Below are 27,294 nucleotides of genomic sequence, written 5' to 3'. Positions count from 1 at the left end.
CTCCGCTACACTACCATTAGCTTTGTGGTGGATCACATCATATACGTAACCATGAAAAGTTCATATGCATTCATGAAACCTGAACTACTACAAATAAAATAATTTATAAACCAGTTAAATTTAAAATGTACAGCCATGCTACAAAGAATGTCATTTTGTATATAATATACACTCATTCATGTTAGTTATCAGAGTGATCGTTTACAGATAGTGTGTGAATTTTCATTATTCTGTGTGCGTTGGAAAAGTGATCACATAGTCATGAGCCCAGTGTACAATCAGAGTTAGGGCATTCAGCATGAGACAGTTTACCTCCTCATTCACATCGTTCTCTTCATAGTAGTTCTTCACAGGGAATATACAGTTCACTGGAACACCCAGCAAATTACTGCATGTATGTATCTGGACAAAAACACAGTGTTACAATTTTTGCCAGTTACACCAGCGTAATGGTTTGTCTCTGCCAGAGAGATTATAGGACGGCATATTCCAAAAAAAGTGATTTACGACTTTGACCTCTAGTTGACACACACACACCTGTAGTCTCACACACACACACACACACACACACACCCACTCCCCTGAACAGAACAGGAGGATCTCAGACACACACACTCCCCTGAACAGCGCACACACCCCTAGTCACACACACACCCACTCCCCTGAACAGAACAACGCACACACCCCTAGTCACACACACACACACACACACACACACACACAGAACCGCGCATGCGCACACAAATATGCTTACTTTGAGTAACTTCAAACAGTTAACAAAACTCTGATGAACCAATGAGGAGGCATTCTCAACACACCAATCCGGGGTGCGTGTTTAGCGCACGAGCATTTAAAGGGAGAGAGGGGGAACGTTTCCTTGAGGAGTCACCATGCAGTCTATGGTGGTATTGTCCATACAAACCATTTTTTCCTGAGAGAGGCCTCATACTGACTTAAAGCTGTAACTCTGAGGGTCCTCGGTGTCTCAGGCACACATTCTCTATATGACCTTGGCGCCTTTCTCCAATGAATTAACCCCCTGTCACTGATTACAGAGCATATACCCAGGTCTCCCATACACATGCACACACACACACACACACACACACACACACACACACTCACACACACACACACACACACACATACATGCATACATGCATACACACACACACACACACACACACACACACACACACGCATGCATACACACACAGACACACACAGAGTAATATATCAAAATACATCTCCCCCACGTTAAAGAAATGTACAAAAAGGTGCTTCTAGCATCGTAGGAAGTTAGATGTTTCACTCGCGTGACCAGGACCCGTCCAAGCAAGCAAGCCGACATTTAATATGAACGCGTCTCGAGCAGGAGGTAAGACTTTGGAGTTATTTTGAATGTATTAAATTACTATAGTATTATTATGAAAGTAATAAAACGTAGCTAAACCTTAAATGTACTCATTTAAACATTTATACTATATTTCACAAATGATGTATAATAAGTTAACACAATAATATGTATAATTATATGTATAATAAGGTAACACAATAAGTTAAAATTGCATATTGATTGAACGTTACATTTAAAACTGTCTTCCATGCATTGTAGGAGTTCAAAGAGCATATTGAATGAACCTCGGTTTTCACAGAAAACTTTCGTTAGTTATCCTACACTGCCTTCTAGCGGACATTTAATGTATTGATTTCATAAAAAGATTTCTGAGAACGGTTTTCACAGAAAACTTCTATCATTCTTCCATTAGTTATCCCACACTGCCATCTAGCGACCATTTAATGTAATGATTTTATAAAAAAAGATTTCAGGTTTTGAAATGTTTTTCAGATAATTTCCTACCGAAATAATATATGTCTATTGTTCATAATATCTAGATAATGAAGATGAATTTGAATACCAAGAGATTTCATTATATACTGATCTGGACGTCGAACATATAGCGATTGTACATCCTTTTCGTGCATCTCCGGGTATGTTTTATTTTAATATTATTATTTTGAATCATTATTATTCTCATTTGACTAAATTATTCTCATTTGTCTAAATTTTTTCAAAGATGATGACATCATTAATCAAGCGATGAACGACTGGGAGCCCGCTCCAGCGTTAGAATCTCAGTCAGTAATTACTGAACAGGGTCCGAACGCTTGGGAAACGCTGTCTGAAGCCAGTTCTTTGCGTTTCGACAGTGGGGAACATGCTTCACCGCTCAGAGGACCTCCTCCGTCACGTACGTTTTTTGAATGTTTTACCGAACATGATGATGTGAAAAAATGATTTCACAATTCGATAGTAAGATTGTTTACTCATCTGTACTTTAGCCGCCAGCACAACTTCAAATCAGGAAGACGGAGCGGGTCATCTTCAGGAACATGAGCCGAATCGATATGTCATGGAGGAGGAGGACCTCATGACTGCTGATCTCATTCGAAGGGCAAGAGACGCTCTTGCAGCCGCTGAACATCTGAAAGTCGCGCGTATCCACGGTACGCAGAGCCAAGTGAATTCTGCCGCGTACGCAGTGTTAAGCTCAGCTAATTTGCTTATGAACGAAGCCGTTATTAGCGTCAGAGAGCCCCTTTCATGAACCAATGTGTCTAATAAAGCATTTACACGAGTTCACTCATGATATATAACAACGTGTCTAATAAAGCATTTACACGAGTTCACTCATGATATATAACATGTCTAATAAAGCATTTACACAAGTTCACTCATGATATATAACCAACGTGACTAATAAAGCATTTATGATTTACACGACTTCATTCATTGTCTTACAGAAATAAATCACAACCTGCCTGAAGACGCGACGAACCCTCACGTTTTAGAAGCCGTAAATTCTCTGAATGGAGGATTGGCAATACCTATCGATTACAATGCTCAGAGCCCCGATGCCAGATCCGAGATTACACAACCAGAACAACAATACGATTGTTTCCAAGAACTAGAACAATATCTTAGAGGTTTAAATGATACAGTAAATCCTTACGTTTTAGAAGCCGTAAATTCTCTGAATGGAGGATTGGCAATACCTATCGATTACAATGCTCAGAGCCCCGATGCCAGAACCGAGATTACACAACCAGAACAACAATACGATTGTTTCCAAGAACTAGAACAATATCTTAGAGGTTTAAATGATACAGTAAATCCTTACGTTTTAGAAGCCGTAAATTCTCTGAATGGAGGATTGGCAATACCTATCGATTACAATGCTCAGAGCCCCGATGCCAGATCCGAGATTACACAACCAGAACAACAATACGATTGTTTCCAAGAACTAGAGCAATATCTTAGAGAATTAAATAGCCAAACCTCTGATAATCAAAATAACGTACCGATTGAAATTGATGAGGAGAGACCAAATTATTCTCACCCCATGATCAATATTGACGCCGAACAAGTAGGCTGTGGAGCGGCTACAGACCCGAGCATTAGAATTAAAAAGAGGGAAAAGTTCAATAACACAGAAATTAGAAGGAAAGTAAATTTCTCCTCATTAGAGGACATCAGCAGTTTCTCTGATTTTCACAACCACGTTTTAGGGATTATAGATGAGATGGTAGACGTTGCTCGCGAAGCCGTAGAACCGAACGACGTCATGATTTTTCAAATTCACGGACCTAATCTGAGCATTTCAGAACCTATTGAAGTGACCTCTGAGGGAGTAGCGTTAGATTCGTTTCTATCACCTCTCGAGAAAGCTATGCAGAGCAACCATGAAGTGTTGATGAGCGACGCCGTTGATTTGGTGATTCAATTAGTGCACGCTCCGAGGGGAGGGGGTGGGGACAGGAGAAAATTATCAGGCCTCCTCCATTCCGAAGTTGTAAGGAAAAAGCTCAAGCATTTATACGTTTTTCTAAACGAGGGTAATAATTTGTGTTTCGCGCTGTGCGTCGCTAAGCTGTTGAATCCTGGGAGGAGTCATTTTGAGATATGTAGGATAGCGGAACAGTTACAGAGAGATGCGGGATTAAGACCCCAAGACGAAGTCGGGTTTGTGGACGTACATCGATTTGAGAGTCATCTCAACTGTAAAATTGTAGTATTGCACCGTACCGTCTCCAAAAAAGGATATTCATTTTTTCAAACCTCTGAAATCCCCAATGATCGGACTTTGTTCATATTTTTACACGATAAACATTACTATGGTGTAAAAAACATAAAAGGACTTCTAGGCGCGGCTTACTTCTGCAATTACTGCTACGCTACTTACAATGACCGCAGGAGTCACAGTTGTAAATACGCGTGCGGCGTCTGTAACGATTCCGAATGTCACAAACACAAACAGAAGAGTCTCTTACAATGCCCGGACTGTCTAAGACTGTGCAGATCTCAGTACTGTTATGACAAACACAAGGAGTCGAAAAAGACGAATGAAAACATTACGTACACATTATGCGAAAGAGCGTACTATTGCGCACAATGTAACACGATGGTTAAAACATCATTCGCTGGGCAGAAGTCTCATAAATGCATCGGTCAAAGCTGTAGTCTCTGTGGGGAGAAGATGGATAAACTGTTTAATCACCAGTGTTTTATCGAACCTCTAGAGAAAGAAAAGCGGAGCAACAAACTCATCTTCTACGATCTAGAATGCCATCAAGCGACGGGTGTGCACGTTGCAAATTTTTTATGTTGCATGGATTTTAAAGGAGAAACGTGGACGTGGTCCGGGGAAGACTGCGTCAAAAAATTCTTTGCAAAATTCCGCAAGCCCGCATACAGCAACTATATGTTCATAGCACACAACGCTAGAGGATACGATTCCTATCTCCTGCTTAACTACCTGGTGAAAGAAGGCGTAGTTCCTAACATCGTAGCACAAGGCAGCAAAATTCTGTGTTTTACCGACCCCGAGTTTAATCAGAGGTTTATCGACAGCCTATGCTTCATGCCTATGAAACTCTCCGCAATGCCTAAAGCTATGGGGTTCGAGTCAGACGCTAAAGGATACTTTCCACACTATTGGAACATCCCGGAACATCAGGACTATGTAGGGCCTTACCCCGCTCCCGAATTCTACGGTGCCGACAGCATGATGCCCAAAGATCGCGAGGAGTTCTTCCGATGGTACGAAGGGGTCAAAGGAGGAATCTTTCTATTCAAGAAAGAGATGGCCAAGTACTGTAAGAACGACGTAAAGATTTTGAGGCGAGCCTGTCTGATATTCAGGGAAGAGATCTTGGAAAGCACACAAGTCGACCCCTTTAGTTGCATCACCATAGCCAGCGTGTGCATGAAAATCTTTAGAACAAAGTTTCTTTCTCCACACACGTTGGCCATTCCACCGTTGGATCATTACGTCAGGGGGCAGAAATCTTTTTCGTCTTCTTCTATCCAATGGTTGGAGTATGTGGCGCAAAAGCGGAAGATAAACATTCAGCACGCTCTGAACGGTGGGGAAGTGAAATTTGGTAAATACGCCGTGGACGGATACAGCGAGCACAAAGGCGTGCGGAGAGCGTACGAGTTTTTAGGGTGTTTTTATCACGGCTGTGATAAATGCTTCGCTTCGCACGAGCATCACCCTCTGACCCAAGGTACGACATACGGGAGTCTACTCGAGAGAACGAAGACGAGAATTCAACACTTGAAGCACACTTACGATCTGCGAGTGACCTCGATATGGGAACACGAGTGGAGCGAGATGAAAAAGACCGACGAGGATGTGAAAAGTTTTCTGAAATCATTTGACTTTCCAGAAAGGTTAAATCCCCGCGATGCTTTGTTTGGGGGGAGGACCAACGCGTTAAATCTGCACTACGTGGCTCAACCCGAGGAGAGGATCGATTACTACGACTTCACATCTCTCTACCCATTCGTCAACAAAACAAAGACCTACCCCCTCGGACACCCCGTGGTTGTATTCAAGGACTTCCTACCGATAGAACAATATTTCGGTATAGTCAGAGTCAAAGTTCTGCCCCCCAGAGGCTTGTGGGCGCCTGTTCTGCCCTACAGAGTAAACGGCAAACTCACCTTCCCTCTCTGTAGAACCTGCGTGCTACATCGGCTGTCGGAGTGCGAGCATAGCGACGACGAAAGAGCCCTGACGGGTACTTGGTGCACTCAAGAAGTGATCAAAGCCGTCGAAAAAGGCTACGTGGTGCAGAAAATCTTTGAAGTCTGGCATTTCCCCTTACGCTCCGACACCCTGTTTGCGGATTACATTAAAATGTTTTTGAAAACTAAACAGGAGAGCAGCGGGTACCCCTCCTGGGTAAAATGTGCGGCGGACGAGGAGGAATACCTGAGAGGGTACGAGGAACATGAAGGAATTCGTCTGGACGCTGGGAAAATAACGCATAACCCCGCCAAGAGATCTGTGGCTAAACTAGCTCTAAATTCTCTCTGGGGAAAAATGTGTCAGCGGCCCGACAGACTGAACACGACTCTGATCACGCAGCCTGAAATGTTTTTAAAGTTTATTTTTTCAACGAGCATCAAAGTCAGGGACTTGTCGTTCTTGAACGACGATGTAGCGCTTGTGCAGTGGCGACAGGCCGACGTCAGATGCATGGACCCCGGCGTCTCAAACGTTTTCATAGGCGTTTTCACGACCGCCTACGCCAGACTGGAGCTTTACGAGCTCATGGACAAATTGCAAAGAAGGGTTCTTTACACAGACACAGATTCGGTGGTGTTTGTCTCCCGTGACGGAGATTGGATGCCGCCGTTGAGCGATTATTTGGGGGGACTCACCAGCGAACTCTCTGAAGGCGATAGCATTGTAGAGTTTGTCAGCGGAGGGCCAAAAACGTATGGTTTCCGTACATTAAAGGGTGAGAACGTTATGAAGGTTAAGGGGCTCACGTTAAATTACACCAACGATAAACTAGTCAACCTGAAATCTTTGACGGAACTGGTCGACGAACACGTTAAGAACCCCTCCCGTTCTAGAGAGATAATGACGTCCCGCAACATGATTGTCAGGGATAAAATAGGCTTCCTCCTAAAAAACAAAACACAACAGAAAAGGTTCAGGATCGTGTACGATAAGCGCATTTTGCTGCCCGATTTCAGGACTCTGCCCTACGGGTATTAAGCTTTAACATTTTTGGGTCTCCGGTCATGGAGCATTTTGATGCTAGGTTTCAGCTACCATTTTCTTGTATAGTTTGCGGACCCAGTAACTGTGGAAAATCTTTTTTTATTAAAAAGTTGTTGGAAAAATGTAATGAAACGATGTCTAAAGTCCCGGATAATATCGTTTGGTGTTATACATGTTGGCAACCTCTGTACGATGATTTGATGAACAAAATAAATGTTCGTTTTGTTCAAGGAATACCCGAATCTCTGTGTGACGACCAACTGTTTCCTATAGATAGGACTAACCTTCTCATTTTGGACGATCTCATGAACGATGCCAGCAAAAACGACGAGATTGAAAAAGCGTTTACAAAATACACGCATCACAGAAACTTGAGCGTTTTGTATTTGGTGCAAAATCTTTTCTTTCAAGGTAAGACTAGTAGAACCATCAACCTGAATGCAAACTACATGGTTTTATTTAAAAATCCCAGAGACAAGTCGCAGATCAGCGTACTGGCGCGTCAAATGTACCCCGGAAACTCAAAATACTTTATAGAGTGCTTTCAAGACGCCGCCTCTAAACCTTACGGCTATTTATTAGTAGACTTGAAAGCTCAAACGCCAGAGGAGCTCCGTCTTAGGTCAAGCGCGTTTTCCTGGGAGAACCCCGCCGTGTACGTCCCCAAGAAGAAAAAATTCAAATAACGCCGGGAAAGAAAATGTCGGCTCGACTAAGGACGAACCTACCCGCGTTGAAAACCTTATATAAGTCACAACCCCGACGTAGGAAGGTTATATTACACGAAGCTTCGCCGGAACTCATACTTTCTATATGCGAATTGGCTTTTAATCTGCTCCGCGGGAACATTCCTCTGACCGCTAAACAGTACCGTGTTTTGAAAAGACAGAAAAAGTGGATAAAACTTTTTGCGAATAAAAGAGCTTCTGTAGCTACAAAGAGAAAAGCTATTAACCAGCACGGAGGTTTCCTTCTCCCTCTGCTCAGCGTAGCCGTTCCCTTTATAAGCAGCCTGCTATCGGGCAAAGGATAAAAAAAATGGAGACTGCTGAGAAGATGTATTTGGTTCCTCAACATCAATTAGATATGCTTAAAAATGCGTCGACGGGTAAAGAAAATATAAGACGGACCGTTGAAAATGATTTAGACGCGGTTATGCGTCACATTTTATCTAGGACGGACATGAATCCCTACGACAAGGCTAAACTTTACTCCGCGGCTTTGCAAAGATTTTTAAACGTCGTTAAAAGAGGCGAAGAAGAAGAAACGTCGCGATTAACCCTATCCCTCCCCAAGGAACCGATCAGCCAGATACAGGATCAACCGGTAGATCTAAGCGTGACCAAGGACGAGATGGTAAAAGAGGTTATCGAAAACGTACCGGCGAGAGCCAGAAAAAACGCCTCCTACATTCTGGACAAAATAGCTAAATCGGGTCAAACGGCATCGTGGAATGATGAGGGAGAGCTTGTTTTCCAAGGAAAAACGATTAAAGGCTCGCACATGCTGGACTTGATTAAAAACCTCACGGCTACCCACAAGATACCCGACAACAGACGCCCCCTAGGCTGGAATGAAATACTACACGCGGTAGCTACATTAAATGTACCGTATTCCACCATTCCTAATGACGCCGTACGTCAAAAAGTGTCGACCATTAAAAACTCGACGAGTTTCGCCCCTGCTAGTTCTGATTCAACTAGTTCTGATTCAACTAGCTTGAGTTCTGATTATGCTTTTAACTCTTCGGCGTGGGTGAATTTTGATTAAGGACATAAAGACAACAATAGGCGGTTGTATCGTTTATTTGTTCATTGTAATTACAATTTATTAATAAAAAATACTAAAAGACAAAATGGCGTCCGTCTAATCTTTTACAGAGCATTTAAACTTTTCGCCGGAACACGCTCGCTGATTACAAGTAACGGAACATCTCTTATTCAGTCTAGTGTACATTTTTTTGACAAAAGCTACAACCATTTTATCGTTGATTTTTACATCGTCCTTATAATTCGATATAACTTGATTAAACGATCTTCCTTTAGCCCTTTGACATAAAAAGAAAACGCAGTGAGGGCCGCAGCAAACGGAATCAAAGCTCTGAACTTGTGTAGAGTTATGTCTTATTTCTTTGCAGTTCTTTTTCATAAATGAATAAATAGATTTAGGAAAGAGTTCGTAGTCTGGAGGGTTACCGTAAGAATCAAAAAATTCTCCGGACCTTTCGTCGTTCAGACACAGGGCCAACCAGTGCTCCCCGGGCATATGACTGGGGTGCGTGTTTACGACAAACATGGCGGGAAAGCGTTTCAGCTTAATGCTAGGTAGCCGGTCGCAGGGAACCACTCCCGAAAAGACTTTCTCCAAAGCGCGGCAGCTTCTCATCACCTCGGTAAGTTCTCCGGTGTCCATGCGTTTTTATTGGTAGTCGATGAGCACGTTACGGTGGTTATTTATTTGCAGTATGGTATCGAACGTTGCGTAAATAACGAGATTTATGGTCCTCGGCAGAGGATTTTTAAACCGGAGTTCCATTCTCATATTTCCGGACTTTATCAGCGACAGATGCTGCCCTCCTTCATCGTCGGGGGATAGATTGAAAGCCAGCAATGTGTAGCCTCCTATGTACTCTTCACGACCGATGGAAAGAGCTTGATCTTTAAGGTGTTTTCCCGAAGCCAGAATTAGCGAGTGATATTCGCGAACGGCGTTACCGGCTTGAAAATTCGGTTGAAAAGGCTTAGCGGGATGTTGGGTTCCGTCCACGTAGAGTGCGATAAACTCCGTGTCGTAGTGTTTGAAATTAAAGGGGTTTTTATTGTAGGCTCCTACGTACGCGTCGTTATCCACCATTCCTATAACGACGGTTTTTGGAAGAGGGCCCAGGAACAGATTTTCTTGGGTGCATACGCGGCTCCCCGCGGGTAAACTGAAGGTCTTCATGCACACCCTTTCCATGGGGTACTTGGCTGTGGCGTTCAGAAGCGCGTGCGCGTGGCCCAACTTCACAGCGGGAGACACGGTGACTTTTTTCACAAAAAGAGAAGCCGTGAGTATTTTTATAACGTAGTCCGTCTGTCCTTCTTTCATCAGACAAAACTCGTCTTTACTCCTTACAAATTTAATTTTCAGGTCCACTCCGTTCAGTAAAAATTTATCCTGAAAAAATATATCGGAGTGAATGTATCCGATCAGGTCAAAGGGACTACTTTCGCCGCTAAACGCGGCTCTGCTTCTGAGACCCATGTTCCGGCCCGCCGGGTCCGTAGCATCCATATGCTCCGCAGTGTCCTTGTAAAACATACCGCTTGAAAACTGAGTCTCCAGCGTGTCCTTGCCGTAATTCATGAGGCATTCCATGACGGCTCTGTAAGGGTACGTATTACTCGACTGACTGATGAGGCGGTCTCCTAGCATAACGTCCACTTGTGAAAAAAGGGAGGCTATCGGGTAGTTCACGACGCCGACCTTTGCGTCGGCGGCTATGTCGGTTCCGTCAGGGTTTGTGATTTTACATCTTAGGTATAAAAAAGTGTTGTTGAGATCCAGGTAATCGTCGCTATTACCCGCTACGTAAAAATCTATCGGCGCTCCTCCGTCTGCAACGGATGAAAGCGGCGGTATTTCCACGTACGCGTACTTTTCGATACTCGTTTGAGTATAAGGCAGAGTGAAGATATCCAGTTCCGTTTTGGCGCATTCGGCCGACATACTATGTAGAAAGGCCATAGCTGTTCTAGAAGATGTTCAGTTTTCTTTTGTTGTCGGAGGAAGGACGTTTACCGCTTCTTCGTTTGGTTTTATTCTTCACTTTGACCTTACTCGCGACGACGTTGCGTTTTTTATACGATGACGCGAGGCGTCTTCCGGGAGGACACCTAGCGTTCCTGCGGGCAATGGCGGCGAGTCCCGATCCCTCTTGCTTCTTGGCCACAAAGTTGCTAATCACGTCGCCTACTATCCCTTTCGCGGCGGTTTTTAAATGAGGCGTTGCAATAGAGAATCCTCTTTTGATAAGGGGAACCGCCATCCTAAAAAGCGATTTGAACATACCACCGAGTCCCGCCCCATACATGACCGGGGACCCTTGGAACCCCGGAAGACCATTTCCGGCTTGATGCTTATAGTAGTCCACATAGATCTGAGGATCTCCGTAACTCGTTCGATGCATTTTTTTTTCTTTCTTTCTTTTCTTCAAATGCAGAATGAATGTTTTACCGGTCTAAAGTGAAGTTTAGCTATAACTTTCCCGTATTGAAAAGGTACTTCGATATTTTGATCGGATTTGATTTCGACGGTTATATCGTTTATGAGAGCTTTGGTAACACGTACGTAGTGTGGCTTATCATACGTTACTGTGACGAAATCGTGTTTATTCCCCCCTATATGTACGCATCTCAACAGAGGCACAAAGCTGTCCCCCACTCTCTGATATTGTATAATATCGGTATACATGAACAATGAGTAAATCCCTCCGCGAAGATCCGTAGGGAAGGGTGCCTCCGGCTCTTCCTGCATGAGGTGTTTGGATGCCAGACCGAGAATAAGCGAAAGGTTACCTTTAGCCTCCAAACAATAGGGTTTGGTGGAGGCCGCAAGTCGGATTTTGTTTATCAACGGACGGTATTCTAACTTTAGTTCGGGGTCAAAAGATTTCATCTTCTTATTCATTTCCTTTACGATGAGGTTTATGTCATCGTAATACCCTTGCGAAATAAAAAACCTCTTGCTCTCGACGCCTTCCCTTCTAACTATAAAGGTAGGTTCCATGCCGTTCTTCTCATGCAGATTGAACCACGTGTTAGGATATTGCACCTCCGCGAGTGCTACCTCCCACTCACCAGACAACTCTATAGGTTTTAAGAAATGCGTCCTGTAGCTCGAAATTCTGTTATTGGGGTATACGCCTCTCGAAGCGTTGCTCGGGAGAGTAACGAAGAATCCGCTTTCCTCCATGATTACGGAGTTATAATTTTATGCAAAAGTACAACGCCTCCTTTTATCCTTTCACGATGTCGCGGATTTCCTCGGCAGGAATCCACGAGTTAAACTTGTCCGGCCATCCGACCCACTTGACCAGACAAATCTTCTTTCGGTTCCTAGTCTTTTCAGATATAATCTTTTCTATTTTAAAAGCCTTATCTTTACCGAGTATAATCTTTTGCAGCTCCTGCTCGTAAAAGGTTCCTTGTAAATTTTCACCGTCGTAATCTTGCAGTTTGTATACGGGAGGATCTCTCCCTATTCGTTCAGAAACGGTAAAATATTCATCCGTAAAGTTCTGTACGTAACCTTTCTCAAACTGATGTTTTAATCGCGAAATTCTAACGGTATCGCCGACTTTAAACTTGAAACTCAATTTTTTTCTTTGCTCTCTCGGCGCAAACAATCCATACAGGGTTTTAAAAACTTTGAAAGAGTTTCCCTCGTTCACTTCTGAGGGCTTCATTTTGATGCTGCTATGATAGCTGCGGTTGTAGGCGTGAACCAGGTCTTGCACCACGTCTACGTATTTTCTCGTATTGACGGCCGTGAAGTATCTCCACATTCTGGTTTTTAACGTCCTGTTGAACCGCTCACACACGCAGGCTTTCTGTCCGGTCCCGGTAGCAAAGTGAACGATGTTATTGTTTTTCATTAATGCCTGGAATCTGTTGTTAAAGAATTCTTTCCCTTCGTCGGTCTGAAGTTTTTTAGGAACCCTCCTCTCCTTGAGAATCGATTCGAAGGCCTTGGTAACCTCGACGCCGGTCTTGTTCTTTAGGACGCGCACCCACGCGTATTTGGATAGTATATCTATACAGGTTAGCATGAACTTTGCACCGTCGTTATGCTCCGATAAGCCGGACATATCTACCAGATCGGCTTGCCATTGCTCGTCAATGTGTTTCACGACTACTCTGTTTCTTTTAAATTTCCCTGAGACCGGTTTATGTAGAGTGTAAGCATCCTGCGCCGCTAACCAGGTTTTGATTTTTTCAGCATCTACTTTTTTACCGGTCTTCTCCTCAACGCTCCTTTGCAGACCCGCTACCCCACCGTAAGACCCGGGGTTTGAGGGGTTATAGTAAATCTTTTTCAGCAAACGTTCGGTCATGTTGATCCGAATACAATGATGCAACAAATACGTTGTTTCGTGGTTTTATTATCAAACTTGGCACATGAGATTACATTGCTTAATAGTTTTTATAAAACAAAACTTGACATGAGATTACATTGCTTAATAGTTTTTATAAAAAGAAAATGGCAAATGAGGATACATTGCTTAATAGTTTTTATAAAAATAAATTGGCAAATGATGTTACAATGCTTTATGGTTTCATAAACAAACTTTTGGCAAAAGAGATTACATTTATATTATGTTCATTTAATAATGAAAGAGTATGTTCAAAGGCTTCTTTTACATCAACCTTTTCATCTTTACTTAGTTTCAAAACACACACGTCGGTTACAAAGGTGAAAATGCATAATAGGTGAGCGTCTTTACATACAAAGGGTTTTTCAAACATGCAAGAAAGAATGCGTGATATATACGTATGCGCCGGATAACTAGTATTATTGGCTTCGGTGATCAGAGAACTCCATAGACTGCTAGATTCCCGTACTACACACATCAGTTTTTTTAAAGCAGATAATCTCTCATCGGCGAGATCGTAAGCTGTGACGTCGACGGTGTTGCTGAACAAAGAGATCATGTCCCTTATTAATTGATTGTTCTCGGATGTAGAACCGTCACGCCTGCTGACCAGGTTTCCCATAGTTTAGAACATTTCCTCTCAATTTTCAGACTGTTGAGGCTTCTTTTTCAGACGACTCGTCAAGGGCCATGGTTTCTTGCAGCGTCCAAATGTCCTTAAGGCGCTCCTGCAGGTCCTCGCACAGATCCTGACTTTGCTCTTCAATCTCTCTCAGAGCATCTTTGATGTTACTTTCGTGTTTTAGCTCCATCATCATCGCCTCAGCAGCGGCGGAGATCTTGCTGTGAGGAGGTGGATTTGAGACACCGCACATATTCAGCGCTACGGTCACCGTTTGCGGGAACCACGGCTTGAACACCTTCTTAAGCAGCTTGGGTAGGTTCAGACAGAAATAGCTAGGGTCAGGGTCGCTCAGGCATTGGTGCTGACGTTGACTCGGGTGATCGATAGCGCATCCGTTGCAGTTTTCCTTGATATCCTTATCGATAATCCCATCCAGCAGGGTTCCGATCACGGTTCGAATGATCTTTAGCACCTTCGTGCTGAGAACGCCGTCTATCTCATCGGCTGTTTTTTCGACTGAAGGTGTTTCGGGAGGCACGTTCTCTTTATCTTCAGGATCTGAAGGAGGCTGTTCTTCGTCGTCATTAGAGCTCGACGAGGAAGAGGTCTCGAGATCCTCCTCTAGGCTCGCCATGTCGATGATGACCAGTTTGTCGATGATGACCAGTTTGTCTTGCTCGGCTATGGTCGGCTCATTTATATCGGATGATGAGGAGTGGGAGGAGTCCTCCTCGTAGGGTTCCTCGATGATTTGCGACGGAGGCACGACTTTTTCTTCTTTGCACTCCTCAAACATGCCGTACAGATTCGTCTTAATAGTTTCAATGCCCATGTTTTTCATCATATTCTTGAACAGATTATCGACCAAGGCGAAATACTTTAGCATGTGGTACCAGTTGAGACGCCCGTACTTCACCTCACCATTTTTCCCAGCGTCATCTCCGGGAGCCCCGCGTTTACGCGAGCAGGTCACCGCCAAACAGAGGTCTACTACTCCCTCGGCGAGCATACACGCTCGGATGTTGAAAACGTGGTACGGGCTTCTGTAACCTTTCCATTCGTGCTCCTTAATAGTATGAAGCGGCACTTCTCCTCTCTCCACAAGGTATTCAAACTCCGTACGCCATCTTCGGAACTCCTTCCAGTCGTACAGATCGTATTCCACTTTCTCTGTAGCATTCTCAAATACAAGGCCGGCCGTTCTTGGGATCGTGAAGAAGGTAACCGTGCAGGTGTTCTCGTCAAAAAAGTACCCTCCGGCACCCCTTTCATCTTTCAGAGGCCAGTAGCGTTGAGTGTCGCCCTGCGCCATCGGATCGATTCTTCTTTTCCACTTGAAACTTTTTTTAGGAGCGTACGGACAATCGCTTACCACCATAGACTGCATGGTGACTCCTCAAGGAAACGTTCCCCCTCTCTCCCTTTAAATGCTCGTGCGCTAAACACGCACCCCGGATTGGTGTGTTGAGAATGCCTCCTCATTGGTTCATCAGAGTTTTGTTAACTGTTTGAAGTTACTCAAAGTAAGCATATTTGTGTGCGCATGCGCGGTTCTGTGTGTGTGTGTGTGTGTGTGTGTGTGTGTGTGTGTGTGACTAGGGGTGTGTGCGTTGTTCTGTTCAGGGGAGTGGGTGTGTGTGTGACTAGGGGTGTGTGCGCTGTTCAGGGGAGTGTGTGTGTCTGAGATCCTCCTGTTCTGTTCAGGGGAGTGGGTGTGTGTGTGTGTGTGTGTGTGTGTGAGACTACAGGTGTGTGTGTGTCTGAGATCCCTATCTTTTAGCGCTGGTCTGTGTGACTAGGGTTTGTGCACGTGTTTGTGCATGTGTTTGTTTATGTATGTGTGTGTGTGTGTGTCGCAGGTGTCTAGGGTTATACGGCTCCGGTGAGTCAACATCAAAGAAGATCAAAATAATGATTTAAATAACCTTATCAAGCAAAATTTCAAAGCACAACTTAATACTCTTTGGTCGTCTTGACGTGATTAATGTGATGATGATGTCATGAGTTGGGGTGGGGTGGAGGGGCAGAGGGGGAGGAGGGGGAGGGGTAGGGGGAGGGGGGTGGAGGGGGGGTGGGGGGGGGGGGGTGGAGGGGGGGGGGGTGGTCAACTAGAGGTCAAAGTCGTAAATCACTTTTTTTGGAATATGCCGTCCTATAATCTCTCTTCTGCCTAAGCTTCCAGCAGTAATTGTACTCACCTTTTCCTTGATCTTCCTGCTCCTGTAGATGTAGCGCAAATTTTCTTTTGTCTTTGGGCAGGTAAGATCAACTCTAGTCATAAAAACCACTTGAGGGATTTCTACAGCACAGACAGATGAAACACATTTGTCATTCTTCAGAACTAATATTGGAGCAAAACTATAGATAAATCAGTGAATTATGCTCACTGTAATGACATGTATGTTTAATATTACTTGTGTTTATTGTTTGTTTTATTATTTAAAATGAAACTGCACCATTTTAAAAATGTCATTGCATATAACTTTGCTCCAAAAATATTACAGGACAAAATGTTTTCTTTTCCGACATTATTGCTTTTATATTTTATGTAATAATTGTACAGACTTGATAGCTGAGACACTGGAACAAAAACATCATGTTCAACATTTGACATACTTTCTGCAGAGATGACTCACTCATTATGCTTGCTTCTTGTCTAACTTACCTCATTTTGTCAATAAATTCCTGATCCATTATTCCAATCTTGTCTGCTCCTATAACATTCACTATGCAGTGCATCCGATCACTCAGGCTGGGATTTCTGAGGTACTTGGGGTCTTTTTCAGTAATTGGAAATTCATTGTGGAACTCAAGGAAAAATGCAACACACAGTATATTGTCATAATGGTGTAGGTACCATGCTAAACCAGCAGGTGGCAGTACCACTGGCAACACATGGAACAAGCTTGCTTTGACGGAAGTAAGGGTGTGTCTACAGTTCAGGTGTTTAAATACCCTGAACAGCCATTCATCGCTCTCTCTGGTTTGACCGACACATAGGTTAGACCTATTAAAGAGAGGCTCCGTAATATCTCCTTCTCTCTCTGGTTTGACTGACACCGAGGTTAGACCTATTAAAGAGAGGCTCCGCCACTCCTCTCTCTCCGGTTTTCTCTGAGAGCACGCGAACTTTCATACGACTAACAGCAAACAGCTGAAAGTCGTATTACTTAATTAACGAGCCCGAGTTACGGTGTAATCTAACCAGCAACTGATCAACGGTACCGCGACAACAGATTCACCTAACTACTTCAATCAAGCTTGTTAACGCGGCCACACGGACTGAAACAAAGGCGATCAACTCCCTGTTGTTAAACCGTGAACGAGACTCGCGTTCCTGGACGATTCCCCAGCACACCTGGACGACATCGTTTAATCAACGAGGAGCCTGCGGTGGAAATTCCCTCCTAATTCCAGGAGAATTCAGGGAGGACGAGGAAACCACCCAAAACACTCAACACGTGAGACTCTTAACGCTGAGCATAGTTTATAGAAGGGCAAAGTTATTTGAACTGTAGAGTTAACCAAGTTTTCTGTTAATACATTCCGAATGTGCTTAACTTTATTTTCATAATCCTCATTGATTTGTACACACAAAGTTCTCCACCTTGCATGCAATCTCTCCATGTTTTTATTTATCTAATTAATGGACAACTTGTAGTCTTCCCCATTCTCAGACACACCACATTAATTTTTAGTTATTAAGCCAGCTCCATTACTCTTTGTTCTGACCACGTTGGAATAAACCAGCTGAGCTCATTAACACAGTCGCGCTGCTCTACCGGTTAAAGTCGGCGCCATTTTAGTTGCTTTGTTCTCTATAGGAGAACTGAGATTACAACTCCGCCTCCTCACACGCGCACAAGCGCGCGCACACTACTCTCCTCCCCTTTTTACACACACACACACACACACACACTAGATACCCAGTCTTCACTGTAAATATACTGATCCTTGTTGATGCCGTTTGTTTTAGAATAGTTGGTTTTAAATAAATGTATCATTTATTTTCACCAAATTGTCTGTGTTGATGTCATTCAAAAGTGGTTGTTGCCAAAACCTCCAAAGAATTCATAGTTAAATCCTTCAGATACCAAACCATTAATTACCCTTAGTTAATAACTAAACTTGTGGTTCTGGTATAATTAGAATATGAGACTGATTCTAAATTAATGAGACTGATTAATAATTAAGGTAAAACAAATTATATCTACTTTAAAGGATTAGTAGGTGAAACCCCTACAATGGCATTAATAATATGCATATTGCCTAGAGGCATAAACCTGTTCTGTTTTGTTTAAAGTTGTTTTGTTGTGAATGTTATTTCAGTTATAAAGCATTTTGGTGTGTTCTTCAATGTCTTTTTTATGGTGTGTTACTTATTGTGTTAAAAGGATTGATATGCCAATCAGTAATGTAAATGTAATGTAATGTAAATATTTTGTACAGTGATGTGCATGTTATTTGTATCTTACCATATAACCCTCTTTTATGTGTCCTTTCAAGGCATTGATGATGTCATCAGTGCGGACTCCTGCAGATTCTCCTTTTTCTACACCCATTATGTCATTAAAGGCCAAAGGTAACATTCCTTCTCTACCATTGGCAATGCTGTATTTTTCATACTGAGAAAGAACCATGTTAAAATAATAAACACCACCAACATTTACTACATTATAATAGAAATACAAATATATTAATTATAACAATAATAAACAGGTACAGTGAAGTTTGTACCTAGAGTCTCGTGCACACAGAGTATAAAAATGCTCAAGCTTTAAATGAAACATATTAAACTTCCTGTAAAGAGTAGCAGGGGTATGTTCTCCACTTACGCTTAAAGTAAAACTCCTACTAGCCGCTGTGTCAGCCAGACAACCAACAAACAAACGTCCTTCAAAAATGGTTTTGATGGTGTTTATGATGCTGGATTTTCCTGCTCCAACTGGTCCATACAGGAGGAAGCGAAGCTCTCTGACTTGGTCATTAGCAATTTTAAATTCCTTTACAGAACTGACCATTGCATCTTGACTACGACAAACAAAGAAACTATTTACAGTAATAGTAGAACAATTTCAAAATTAGCAAAAACATAGCTTCATGCAAACAGTATACTGCATGCTTCTATGTACTTCTTTGTTGGTGTGTTGGGCATAATATGTGACGGGTAGGGTGAGCGAAAATAAATGGAAGCGATCACGCCAAGTCTCAGGGAAATAGGATGGTTTAATATGTAAAGTGCGCAAACCAAAACCCGTGAACTGATCCGAATTAAAGATATAATAACCAGCGGTCAATGGGTACAAAGACAAGACATATATAGACGAACAAACGACCCTCAGGTGAGACGGATCGTGGGCTCCGCCCACCTGAGGGACGAACACAACACCACACCCACAGGACAAGCTGCTGCTGTAGACGGGGGTGACCAGTAGGGAGCCGCCGTACCGTGACATAATACAAATGTCAGCTGCTTTCAAATTAATGTCACTGATGTTTTGAACTATGCAACACGTTTGTTTTTATAGATATGATTCACTGTAATGTCAAAAACACATAAGCAAGTGTATTTGACTATAAGTGGTGGGCTGCAAGCGTGATAATTTAATGTGACCCTGGAGTGTACGAGATTATTAGTGGCTATAAACCTGCTGGTTTTCAATTACATCATAACTCCAGTACAAAACTAACACTGGAAAACAAACATATACTGGCTACATTTTTGGGTAAGGGGAAAATTATTTAATTTGAAATAGTCCTTTGGTCCAGTGTCCAGTTATGGGGTTTCTTTGTTTAGCCAAACTATTTACACGTATACTTGTTACAATAGTAATATATTGTAGATTTGACTAGGGTACTAGGTGTTTATTCATGACATCATTTTTGGAATGTGTACTGCAAATAACGATATCTCAGGATTTACAAAAATATTCAGATACAAATGGGTTTTAAAGGGCAGGGATAAGAAATCACCAGCATGATGGTGTTGGTCTTTGACCCCATAACACAATATGACAGAATGACTGTGAACTTACTTCCATTGTACTGTCCTCCATTCACTGAGTTCTGTAAGAGACACAGGATTTGTAGCAGGAGTAAGAAAAGCACTTGAAGGGGTGCACATTAATAATCAGTTTTTGTCCATCCTTCTCCCATGTCACTTTTAATCTTTCTGTGTTTGTCTCACAGGAAAGAATGACTTCTTTCCCAATTCCCACTTGTTTATCACCCAACACTGTGATGAATTCTATTGTAAAGAGAATGGCATCATTAATTCACAGAATTCACAGAAGGATTATTAACTTATGCACTGTACAGTGTTCTTTCACGGGGTTGCCAACTCTCACGCATTGAGCGTGAGACACACGCATTTGACCGTCTTCACACGCTCTCACGCCACACTTTGAAAAAAAAAATCTAGTTTATTTACATCTGATCCACATATATGATTCAATGAGTTACTAGTTCGCTCTGGCGCCAACCACCATGATATAATACTTAATTTGTGTCCATTTTACACCCCGCCCGGTAACAATTTACGTTTGCCACACCCCCCCCTCCCCTCAACAAATTTCATTCGCCACCCCCTCCAGGTTAAAATCTCACTCCAAGTGATCTTCAAAAGTTGGCAACCCTGCTTTCATGAGTTCAGGTTAAAGAGCAATATCGCTGTCCATGTTATGGCAGGAACTTCAGAATAAGGTCCTCACAGCACAACTAATGGCTAAATTATGAATTGAACTGGGTGTGATAGTGGAGAAAAAACACAAAGATCTAAAGTACTGAAGATTTCAGCACCTGAGACCCCTTGTGCTTGCCATCAGTTGAGCTGACTACAGAAGGTGTAGTTCTCAAGCTAAAATGATAATTTTGAAAAAAAATTGAAAAAGGTGTCATACTATTTGAAAACTATACATTTGTCAGATAATTCAGTCTCAATCTAAATTAGATAACAAACTCTGATTAATTGAATGTCTTGAAAGTCTTGACACATTGAAATATGTCAGCAATATAATATGATTTAAACTCACCAGGTTTGGATGGATACTTTTCCATGTGGGGAAAGAACATGCGTATAATTTCTATGGAAATATAGACAAAACGAATGTTCTTGAAAGTCATTTGTAGTAATCATTATGCATTGGGGTTTTATTGGTAAAACAGACTATTAGTCTACTTATTGAATATTTCAAGCTAAAATGATACTCATAAATCATAATCAGAAATTAGACATTAAACTCTGATTAATTGAAAGTCTTAATATGTCAGCAATATAATATGATATAATTTAAACTGACAAGATTTGGATTGATTCTTTCCCATATTTGAATCTATGGAAATATAGACAAAATTTATGTTCATGTTGCATTACTAATGTCACGGTGAGGACCCCGGCCCCTCCCTTTTGGGCGTGTGTTTATGTCGTCTACGTCAGAGCCATATAGAGAGAGAGTCGCGACAACGGAAGTTCAAAACGCTTGATGGTCACGTGATTCACGGAGGCTTCAGATAGTTCCAGGAAGTTCAATTTGAGTGCATAAACACAGAGACAGAACTGCGATTTGAGGAATATTGTGAACATATAGCGACCAACTTTAGGCTAATGTTAGAGCACATTGCTGTTTAATGCTTTGATTGTTTTATAATTGTTATATATTACATTCATTTTAATATTTAGAGGGACAGGAAGGATTAACATATCTTTAAATCATGGTGATTTCTGTAATCCCATGGTATTGGGGACCTAAGTAATCTAAATGACTAATGTACATTTTCTGACAGAAGGAAAATTTTCTTTGACTTAATTGTGCAGAAATATGCTTTAAAATGGTACATTAAAACACATTACATTTACATCCAGACAGTATATGACATTAAAATACATTGATAAATTATATATATCTTGTCTTTTTAATACACACTTATTTACAGCAATTAATTCATTAAATAAATCTCTAATAATCTCAAATATGAAGTTTTTCTGTGTCCTTTCCTCCGTGTTGTTTGTGGAGTGTCCACCATGGTTTACTGCATGGGGATGCTCCAATCGATCAGAGAAAGGAGCAAAAATGTATGGTTTCCCCAATGATACTGAGAGGAGAAAAAAAATGGTTGTCTCAACTAAGCAGGAGCAATCTTACCCTCACTAAAGATTACAACAGCAAATATATATGTGAGGTAATCATCAAACACTGCATTTGCACTTTTCACAATAAACACACTATTGGAAAGCTTAATGCATCATTTATTAAAATACAGAATAGTGAACAAAAAAAATCAAAGACTCCAGACAGACTCGGGTGCAGGGTGAGGGTGCTATCTAGTTGCAGGCTCCATTGAATCCCCTATGGTTCTTTGGCTTATAGAGAGAGAGGAGAAAAAGACAGGAGAAAATGATTATTATGAGTATTGATGTGATATGAATTTAAATTTGTTGCACATCCTTGGTTGTTTTTTATACGTGTAATGAGTGTATACGTATCCAGTAAGTGTTCTCCAATACTGTGTATTCACCCACTATGGGATATGTATATGGGTAGACAAAACTGAGTTGTCATGTGTGAGGAGTAAACTCATATCACTCTGCAGGCACATTTTGAGGCAGACCAGTTCATCAAAACCAAACAGGGCAAGACTAGGCTGAGAGCAGATGCTGTTCCCACCATTTTGAGCATCGCCCCGCACTCAGAAAGAGGAAGCCCCCTGCACTACGATGCACCACTGGACCTGTAAAGACAGGGCCCATAGCTGCTGATCACAGCTATAGTGTTGACACAGGTATAATAAGTATGAACTCCTAATAATTATATTATTTCTTTAAGTGATAGGATATTTAAAATTTAATCACACTAAATAGTATACGTCTTTTATATCCAGCAGTTAAAAAAAACTGAGGAAATACGTTAATAAAATAAAATAAAAATAAATAAAACGAAATAAAAAGGAAAATAAATAAATAAAAGGATAAATAAATAAAATAAAAGGAAATAAAACATTAGCTGGTACTCCAAAATGGATATCCTCATTTCACCTCCTCGACCCAATCACACTCAAATGTTATATTTAACCAATACTTATAGCTACCCCGCAAAAACATCGCATTTAGGTGAAATGGCATTAAGAGAGGAATGGGGCAGTCATGGCCTGGCGGTTAGGGAACTGGTCTTGTGACCGGAGGGTCGTGGGTTCGATTCCCAGACAGGCCATGACTGAGGTGCCCTTGAGCAAGGCACCTAACCCCAACTGCTCCCCGGGCGCCTGGCTAGGGCTGCCCACCGCTCTGGGTACGTTTGATCCACAGCCCCCTAGTAATCACTAGTGTGTGTGTGTGTGTGTGTGTTCTGACTGCACAGATGGGTTAAAAGCGGAGGACAAATTTCGATTGGGGTGTAAAAATCACAATTGACAAAATATGGCACATTTCATTTTTTTTTTTTTTTTTTTTTTTTTTTTTTTTTTTTTTTTTACTATTAATAGGCTGTCAGTCCTTAATGTGAAATCTCGCTAACCGTATTTGCGTTGCCTTAGCATAGATTTAGTTCCCTAAATCTGCTTATTAAGAGGTGGATAATTCACTAAAATGCTTTAATGCACATTTTAATGCACGTTAATTTGATTTTGATGTCCTTATAATACACAATCTGATTTTTTAAGCGTACTAACCTGTAAAAGTGTATCACAGATGGTCCACTGCTCCAGTTTGACTGCGCTGCTCGTATTTGCTGCTAACTTCCGGGAACTATTGACAGTTCCGCCATTGCTGTAAAAAAACTGGTCCATTGGAGTGAACGGAGTTGACGCGACTCTCTCTCTATATGGCTCTGCTCTACGTCTCCTAGTCTACGTCTGTGTATCTCCATGGGTGCGGTTATGTCTTGTGATTATTCGTCTCACCTGTGGCTCGTCTCATCATCACGAGGGGATTATGTGGTGTGTCTATTTAATGTGTGTTCGCGCAGTGTCCTGTGCTCGCCGTTGTCTGAGTCTGCACGTTTCTGTGTGCGTGTTTCCTGTTCCACGTGCGCTGTATTGCGCAAGAGTTATTGTAAATAAAGTGACGTCTGCTGCCAGAAGGGATTCCGTGTCTCATCCTTCGCCGCTCCGCCAGCGTCACAACTAAATTAAATGTCTCTCCTGTCTATATTGTTTCTAGTCTACCGTCACCATCCAAGTCAAATGTAGATACTCTTGTATCTGAGCTTTTACATATGTCTACCCAGCATATCAATATTGTAGCAATATAGTCACATTGTTCATCCTCATCTAATCCCCAATATCTTTTCTGAATTAAGTTTTAATCTGTTATCTATTACAATCTACAGACCCTATTCAGTGCACACTCCTTCATTTTTGAACAAAATGGGTATTGAATACAACCCTATTCTTATACTTGTGTTTGTAGTGACTGCATGCAAGTATTTCTAAATTAAGAGCATGTATTACCCATTTTCTTAGTCCACTTGTGAAGTCTTTATCCCAACCCAACACACAGCATCTCCTACCTTTGTAAGAAGACTGAGCTGCTCCTTCCTCTGCTGCTCTGTGTCTGCACCTCTCTGTCTGTCTCTAAATGCTCCTCTTTCACTTTCAGCTCTACACCGTGTGTGTTAGCAGGCTGGGTGGGGTAGTGAATCTGAAACTGAAAGTGTTGACTGTGTTCATCCCTGCAGAGTCACTGCAGTACTGCACAGGGTGTATATCCCCATCCTCCTGTTACACATTTTCTTTATCGAATCTCTTTATCTACATGAATTAGCAACATTGTCATACAAAAACATTAATAACTAATTAACAACCTAGAGAGATGGTAACCTTAAATTATTGTTTTGAATTATTCCAAAATTCAGCTTAGCAATACTCAAAAAGTGAAATTGTAAGGAATGCCACCTGATCTTCCCTAACCAGCCTCACCTGCCCCTCATTACCACGCCCCCTTTCAGTCACACTTATACACCTTCCCCAGCACGTCTCAGTCGCGAAGTATTGCCGACTCATGCCGCGTACCAAGCCGTTCTATTACCTGTCTGCCTTCCTGTGTTCTGACCCTCGCTTACGTCCCCGACCTTGTCTCCTGCCTAGTCCCTCTGTACCTCCTGACTTCTGCTCCCCCGGTATGACCCTGGACCGTCCTGACCACGCCAAGAACACGCTGTTACTTATCCTAGTACTCGTGATTCCCCTGCCTGTTTCTGTACCAGCATCTCATTTCAATAAAAGCGGTGTTCTTCCGCATTTGGATCCCTCTCTGCCTGGTCAATTCGTAACAGAAATCTCTTTTACAGGCTAGTTGCTACACTTTTAATAAATGATTTTACAGAAACTATATACATAATGTTTTCATTACTGGTTAAGTTTTATAGATGGAGTTGCTCAAATGAATTATTGAGCAAGTCATTTATTTCTGAAGGGTTATTTTGCAAATGTCTTTTCAGTTTGGTACCTAATTTAATTAGATACCCCACATTTAGGTACTCCACAATTGCCATGTGTCTCCAATTCAAAATGAGCTAGCTAATGTACGTAGACAATGATGTTTTACTTTTAATGTGTAGGCCTCCTTCAGAATATGGAGAAACGTCAAATTATTATAGACTAGTAAAATCATACATTTAATTGGTCAGATTTCCTGTCATTACAATAACAGACGTACATTACAGAACCCTTCAAAATGTCACCGGAAGGGGCACATTGTACCACTCTAAGATAGAAATGTATTTTACCAGAATGAGTAACCTGTATAATTATTCTAAAATATGCCTATTTAATTTTTTCTCCCAAATTTTTGTTTCCACTACAGTCCTTAAATATTGGATATTGGGTGGTATTGCAACCCAATTCTTGTGAAGTCTTTAACTTTAAAATCTCATACTTTAAAAGCCTAACCCTCTTGACTTACCTTAGTAAGAAGAGTGAGTTGCTCCTTCCTCTGCTGGTCTGTCTGTACCTCTCTGTCTGTCTCTAAATGCTCCTCTTTCACTCTCAGCTCTACACTGGGTGTGTAAGCAGGCTGGGTGGGGTAGTGAATATGAAACTGAAAGTGTTGACTGTGTTCATCCCTGGAGAGTCACTGCAGTACTGCATAGGGTTTATATCCCCCACCCTCCTGTTACACATGTTCTTTATCGAATCTCTTTATCTGCATGAATTAGCAACCTGCTGTTCATCAAAAATGTAAATAATTATCTCACAACCTAGAGAGACTGATTAATGCATGTCAAATTCCTCTTTAAGACACGATAGTTATTGTAATTGATATTTTGCAGCGCATGTGTAGTGGGTGTATGTGTTGGGAGTTATTTATTTTTTCTTTTACATTTTTAATATTCGTGCATTATTTTTGTGTCCGCTTTTCTCTTAGAAGAAAAAAAGGGTTAGAAAGGCCTGACTATGTGTGACGCGGGTATGGAGGCAGCAGGAGACAGAGGCTGAGAGCCGAGGGCTTTATTGTCGATGATAAACAACTCAAGAACTCTACTTGGCAATAGAAAACAGCAGGAAACTCAAAGAAAACGATTGGACCTGCTGGTCCAATCCCAGCATTGCCACCCTTGTAAAATGCAGGGCTTCCGGCATGGCATCCAGGGAATTTGTTCGTTAATTTACCGTTGTTTGAATGTCTTTCTTCTGCTGGCAGATTCTTGGAGGTTCCGGTGCTGGTGATCTGTGCTCTGGCTCCACCTTTCGTGTCAGGTCTGGGGCTGAACTGCTGAACTCAGTCTTTGTCTGCCTTAAGTTTGATCACCATATGTGTGTGCGATTTATGTGCTTTTCACAAGTAAAACGAAACTGAAAGACAAGACGATCGCGACAAATGAACACACACGTCAGGGCTGGCTCAGATGCCATTCCTCCAGCCTCCACTAGAGGCTCCCGAGTCAGTCCCAGACTTAATAAGACTAATCAGCAGTGATCTGTCACAGGTGTCTCCCACGCTACTTAAGGAAGCTTGTTGTGAAGGCTCACTGCTGAATCGTTTTGGTCATGCCGGTGCGTTTTCAGACTTTCTCTGTTTTCTCTGTGGTTGCTCTATGTAACAATGTTTATCACCACCTTTCTCTCTCTTGTAAATCTTTCACTTATAGGCCATAAGGTGAAGATGTTTTTCGTTTAATCCCGTTCCCATATATGGGTCACTAAATAATTCTTTCTTTAATAAAATGAACTATTGGTGCAGAGCGCAATAGTAAAAGTTCTCCATGTATAATCCTGCAGTTTTTTTTTTATTCGTGGTTTAAATCGGCTATAGTTCCTTCTTCGCGTAGTAGTCTTTTCTTCATGAGTGATACGGATTCGCGGACTTACTTCCCTCTAGACCAATCAGGTGGCTGCATATTGGAGCTGAAATCCAACATGTCTGTACCTGTTTTGTCAACACAGAGTAGAGGAGATTAAGGATTTACGACAACAAAGTCTTCAAAAGTGCTTAAAAAGGGTGCAAAACAATGTTACAT

At 41.9% G+C, this 27,294-nt stretch overlaps 1 long non-coding RNA gene and 1 pseudogene across 1 annotated transcript; both read right to left on the bottom strand.

Moving 5' to 3' along the window:
- Nucleotides 1–225: 225 nt before the first annotated feature.
- On the bottom strand, nt 226–20,899 carry LOC143511531 (interferon-induced protein 44-like; annotated as a pseudogene).
- Nucleotides 20,900–21,964: 1,065 nt separating this feature from the next.
- LOC143511552 (uncharacterized) lies at nt 21,965–23,637 on the bottom strand. The gene is made up of 3 exons (XR_013130156.1): nt 23,507–23,637; nt 22,507–22,570; nt 21,965–22,202 (listed from the first exon to the last, which is right to left on the bottom strand). It is a non-coding gene; the product is annotated as an uncharacterized LOC143511552 (long non-coding RNA).
- Nucleotides 23,638–27,294: the final 3,657 nt, after the last annotated feature.

The sequence above is a fragment of the Brachyhypopomus gauderio genome, chromosome 4 (assembly GCF_052324685.1).
Source record: "Brachyhypopomus gauderio isolate BG-103 chromosome 4, BGAUD_0.2, whole genome shotgun sequence".
NCBI lineage: Eukaryota > Metazoa > Chordata > Actinopteri > Gymnotiformes > Hypopomidae > Brachyhypopomus > Brachyhypopomus gauderio.
Note: the sequence above shows the minus strand (reverse complement) of the source record. Positions and strands in the feature narration are given on the sequence as shown.